Source organism: Trachypithecus francoisi, unplaced genomic scaffold (assembly GCF_009764315.1).
Source record: "Trachypithecus francoisi isolate TF-2019V2 unplaced genomic scaffold, Tfra_2.0 Lachesis_group5, whole genome shotgun sequence".
Lineage (NCBI taxonomy): Eukaryota > Metazoa > Chordata > Mammalia > Primates > Cercopithecidae > Trachypithecus > Trachypithecus francoisi.
The window spans coordinates 39,013,562-39,019,800 of NW_022681470.1; positions in this window are offsets into that span (position 1 = coordinate 39,013,562).

Below are 6,239 nucleotides of genomic sequence, written 5' to 3' on the forward strand. Positions count from 1 at the left end.
GTAGTCTCAACCTCCTGGGCTCCAGTGATCCTCCCACCTCACCCTCCTGAATAGCTGGGACTACATGCCCACACCACCACACTGGCTAATTTTTTATATTTTTTGTAGAGATGGGGTTTCACCATGTTGCCCAGGCAGCTGGTCTTAAACTCCCGGGCTCAATCTGCCTGCCTTGGCCTCCCAAAGTGCTGGGATTACAAGCATGCACCACCGTGCCTAGCCCCTACTCCCTATCTCTATGAGTTTATTTATTTTTAGCTTTCTGTGTCTGGCTCATTTCACTTAACATCATGTCTGACAGTTCCACCCATGTTGTTACAAATGACAGGACTTCATTCCTTTTATGGCTCAATAATATTCCATTGTGTATATGTATCACATTTTCTTTATCCATTCATCCATTGATGGGCACTTAGGTTGATTCCACATCTTGGCTATTGAGGATAGTGCTGCAATAAACATGGGAGTACAGATATCTGCTTGATATACTGACTTTCTTTATTTCAGATATATATACAACACTGGGGTTGATGGATCATGTGGTAGTTCTATTTTTAGTTTTTCGAGGAATCATCATACTGTTTTTAAGACAGAGTCTCACTCTGTTGCCCAGGCTGGAGTGCAATGGTGTGATCTTGGCTCACTGCAACCTCCACCTCCCAGGTTCAAGTGATTCTCCTGCCTCTGCCTCCTGAGTATCTGGAATTACAGGTGCCTGCCACCACACCCAGCTATTTTTTTTGTATTTTTAGTAGAGATGGGGTTTCACCATGTTGAACAGACTGATCTCAAACTCCTGACCTCTGATGATCTGCCCATCTCGTCCTCCCAAAGTGCTGGGATTACAGGCATGACCCACTGCGTCCATCCCGTTATACTGTTTTCCAGCAGCTGTACCACTTTACATTCTCATGAACAGTGTATGAGGGTTCCCCTTTCCCCACATCCTCTCCAGCATTTGTTATTGCCCGTGTTTTGGAGGAAAGCCCTTTAAACTGGAGTAAGATGATATCCTGTTGTAGTTTTAATTTACATTATTTTGATGACTAGTAGAGAATTTTTTCATATACCTATTGGCGATTTGTATGTCTTCTTTTCAGAAATGTCTATTCAGCTGTTTTGCCCATTTTTAATAGGACTGTTTGTTTGATATTATTTGAGCTCCTAACATTCTAGTTATTAATCTCTTGTCAGATGGGTAGTTTGCAAATCATTTCCTTTGATATGAAGAAGCTTTTTAGCTTGATGCAATCCCATTTGTTCATTTTTGTTTTGGTTTCCTGTGCTTTTTAGGTCTTACTCAAAATCTTTGCCAGACCAATGCCCTGGAGTGTTTCCCAATGTTTTCTTCCAGTAGTTTCATAGTTTCAGGTTTTAAGGTTAAGTCTTTAATCCATTTGGAGTTGATTTTTGCATATGGCAAGAGATAGGAGTCTAGTTTCATTCTTCTGCATATGGATATCCAGTTCTGTTAGCACCTTTTATTGAAGAATCTGTCCTTTCCCCAGTGTATGTCCTTGACACCTTTGTCAAAAATGAGTTGACTGTAAATGCATGATTTATTTCTGCATTCCCTATTCTGTTCCATTCATCTGTGTCCCATTTTATGCCAGTACTGTGCAGTTTTGGTTATTCTTGCTTTGTACTATAATTTGAAATCAGGTAATGTGATGCCTCCGGCTTTGTTCCTTTTGGTCAGGAGTACTTAAATGGCTATCAGTATTTACCTCTGAGTGGTAGGATTCTGTTTAATTTTATTTTTACTATCTATGATTTTTTTTTCAAATTTTTACTTCAAGCAATTTTATTTTATACTTAGAGAAAGTCTAACTTTACTCAATAAAGGAATAAAGGAAATAAAAAAGGCAGGTTGTGGGTCCTATTGTAATCTATCATTAGACAAACAATTACTGAACATCTATAAGTATTAGGAACTGTTCTAAGTGCCCAGGATACATAGGTCTCTGCCTCATGGATTTTGCATTCCAATTTGTGTGTGGGAGTATTAGACAATAACTAATAACTATAATAAATAAGTTAATGATTTAATATATTAGAGGGTGATATTTGCTATGGGAAAAAAAACCTAGCTACATAAAGAAGATAGGGAACATGATATAGTGGGATCAGAGCACTGCAGCTTGTAATTGTAACTAGGGTGGTCAGGGCAGACCTTACTGAAACATAGGACATGGGCATGTAGATGAGGTTTTGAGGATACTGGTGCATATCTGGTGAAAGACACCCCAAGGCAGAGCCATGCCCATACTTAAGAGCCAGCAAGGAGGCCAGCCAGGTGAAAAAGGTGTTGAGCAGTAAGATCCCAGCAGGAATCTCAGGAGGTTTGTTGATTTTTTGACATAGGTGTCGGGAACATACAGGAGCCTGCCAAGAGTCTCCAAGCCTGTTGACCACTACCCACTGCCACTGACCCTCATGGAGAGGGACAATACAGCACAAAGAAATTTGGGTGTGTATCTCAGATGACCGTGAAATAAAAAACAAAATGCCAAACAGTCATCCAGTTGCGATCCACTGAGGGTCATTTTATCTCACATTCCAGTTGAAAGTATTGACCTTAATACTGAAAGGAAAGTGCACACTTCATAAACAAGTTGAAAAACAGGTTTGATTTTCCTAGACCATGGCTTACAATAATAGAGAAATGGGCTCTTGCCAAGAGACAGAACAGGAAGAGAGTTTGACAGGAGGTTCATTAACTGATCAAGAGGGCTTTACATTAACATTTGATGAGGAGAGAGGAAAAGATTTAGATAAAACTCATAGCCAGTATGATGGAGAATCTTGGGTGTTGAAACAGAAAGAATAACAATAATGGTGACTGTCTCCAGCTGATCTCCAGAGAAAATAAGAAAGGTTTCGTAGCAAAACAGGATTTCAGATATGGGCTTAGCATGGATAAAGAAATGAATGTGATACTTCATATAAAAATAAAAGGGCCGGGCGTGGTGGCTCACGCCTGTAATCCCAGAACTTTGGGAGGCCGAGACAGGCGGATCATGAGGTCAGGAGATGGAGACCATCCTGGCTAACACGGTGAAATCCTGTCTCTACTAAAAATACAAAAAAATTAGCCAGATGTGGTGTCGGGCACCTGTAGTCCCAGTTACTAGGGAGGCTGAGGCAGGAGAATGGCGTGAACCCGGGAGGCGGAGCTTGCAGTGAGCCAAGATCGAGCCACTGCACTCCAGCCTGGGCGACTGAGCGAGACTCCATCTCAAAAATAAATAAATAAATAAATAAATAAAATAAAATAATTTTGGCTGGGCACAGTAACTCATGCCTATAATCCCAACACTTTGGGAGGCCAAGGCAGGCAGATCACTTTGGCCTAGGAGTTCGAGACCAGCCTGGGTAATATGGCGAAACCCCATCTCTTCTAAAATTACCAAAATTAGCTGGGTGTGGTGGCATGTGCCTATGGTCCCAGCTACTCAGGAGCCTGAAGTGGGAAGATCACTTGAGCCTGAGAGGCCAAGATTGTGGTGAGCCAAGATCACACCACTGCACTCCAGGCTGAGGAATAGAGCGAGACTCAGTCTCAAAATAAACAAATACAAATAAATAAAATAACAATAGCTTATACTTATTGAGCACTTAACATGTTTGATCACAGTAATAAATACTTTAATACTTTAATTATAAAAGCTAACATTTATTGAGTACTTACTATGTGCAGAGAATTACCTTTTTTAATCCTCCCAATTCTATGAAACTATCCACATTTTACAGATGAGGAAACTGAGGGTTAAAGAGGTTACACAGCTAGCGATAAAGAACCCAAAAGCCCAACCTAGATTTATCTGACTCCAAAGCTCACTTCTTAACTAGGCCTCTTGAGAGTGGTGAAAGGTAGCCATGCTGTCTTAAAGACCATATATTAGGTTGATGCAAAATTAATTGCGGGTTTTTCTGCACCAACCTAGTAGTTAAGAAAGAGAATTCCAGGAAGAATTAGTCACATATTCAACTTTAGTAAAGTGGATTTCATAAAAATAAACCAAAAAAGAATGATCCTGTGGTCAATAACTCCAAAAGACAAGACATCTCAAGGGGCTTAGAAGATTGTAAAAATTAAATGTTTTGTTAATATAAACATAAATAATTCAGTTTTCTTTGTGTGTATGTGTGTGTGTACATGCAGAAAATAATATGGAGAAATTAACAGTTTGGCTGTCCAGGACACTCAGATTTTAAAAGAAAGCACAAAAGATACAACAAAGACCTCAAAATAATGGTTTCAGAAAAAGCTGAGATTTGTAAAAATCCTAAGGACAACAAAGATAATTGTTTCGGTTGTGTTCAGAGCAGGAAGTATAAGAAAAAGGCCAGGCTAAGTGCTTGAGACAGATGGTGTAATATTACAAACAGGCACCACCATGCTAGAAATCAACTGGAGATCATTAAGAGCAACTGCCATCAAGCTCCTAGTTTCTTTTTTGGTAGAATTACCAAACAGGTAATGTACTATAGCTGGATCTGAGCAAAACATTTTTCCAAAGCTCTCACAATAGTCTCATGGGCAAGATGTGGGAACACAGGCAGCTTCCTAACTCACTAAGCAACTAAGTCCAAAGAGGCTTAAGTGTACTATGCTAGTCTGAAGGCGAGTTGTGCCTGTGTCCAGTCCTCTTCAATACTTGCAGATCAAATTTGTTCTGAGAGTACATGTTATCACACTCACAGATGACACAAAACTGGGAGAGGTGCCTAATATGTTAAGTGACAGACTCAAGTGGCAGAAGTATCTGGCAGGCTGAAGCTAGCAAGACAAAGTTTGATGATTATCTATGTCAATTTCAGTATTTGCCTGAAAAGAACCTGGGAATATTAACTGACAGAAAAACAAGGAATCAAGTACAGGGCCTACCAAAGGGTCTTTGCAGTCTTTGGCTGTATTCATACAAGTATGGTATCCAAATTAAGGAAGAACACAGGTACATCCATACCAGGGAATACTACTCAGCGAGAAACAAAACTACTTCAATGAATCTCCAGAGAATTGGGAAATTTTGCAGAGTTTGAAAAACAAACAAACAAACAAAAAACAATTCTAAAACATCAAGTTATGTATGATTTAGCTAATGCAATATTCCTGAAATGACAAAATTATAGAAATAGAAAACAGATTAGTGGTTGCCAGGGATCAGGGATGGAGTGGTGAGGGGGGAAGTGCAGGTGGGTATAAAAGGGCAAAATGAGTATCTTTGTAGTGATGGAAATGTTCTGTTTATTTTCTTCTTTTTTTTTTTTTTTGAAATGAAGTCTTGCCATGTCACCCAGCCTGGGTGCAGTGGTGTGAACATGGCTCACGGCAGCCTCGACCTCCTGGGCTCAAGCCATCCTCCCATCTCAGCCTCCCAAAGTGCCAGGATTACAGGCATGAGCCACTGTGCCTGGCCTGTTCTGTATCTTGACTGTGTCAATGTCAATATCCTGGTTGTGATATTATTCTATAATTTTGCAAGATTTTACCACAGGAGGAAACTGGATAAGTAATACAAAGGATCTCTCTATATTTCTTACATCTGCACATTAATTGGCAATTATCTAAAAGTAAAAATTCAGTTAGAAAAATTTTTTTTTGTAAATTGGGAGTGTGGGTGGAGGATAGAGGTAGGGGAGTGGGAGGAGAGTGAATAATCTAGATAAGCTTCCCACGAAACATTCATCCTAAAGAAGAAAGCAGGCACGGTACCATTGACCTCTCAGACTAACATCCAAGGCAGCAGGAACTGTCCCCATCTTCTTCGTCACTGGATTGCGAGTACTTCAAACTACACTGACGTGTCAGGTTAAGACAAGAGTTCCTCTCTACCCAAACAGTAGCATTAAGAGATTAAGGAACAATGAGTTGTCCAACTCTGCTTGATTCCTCAGTTTTGAGCAACAAAGAATCCACCCAAAATATGCACTTTACTCCATTTGGTTCCTGAGTTGACTGATTAAGAGACTGACAGAGACTGAGAGGGTAGCAATAAAGCCCCAGAACAAAGATACTAAGTGGAACTTGACAGAATTGCATGGCTATTAAATGCATCCATCCCAAGCCCTCCCCCTGGAGAGATAAGAGCTGACCTAGGTGTCTGAGTTAACCTCTCTCACATTGGAAGCATGTTAACATGGCTTTGGGAGCCTCTAACAAAGTGTAATTCCATGAAGAGAGAGCCAGTCTCTCCTGTTCTGCCATAGGCCACCAAATATCCTTGACAGCCTGG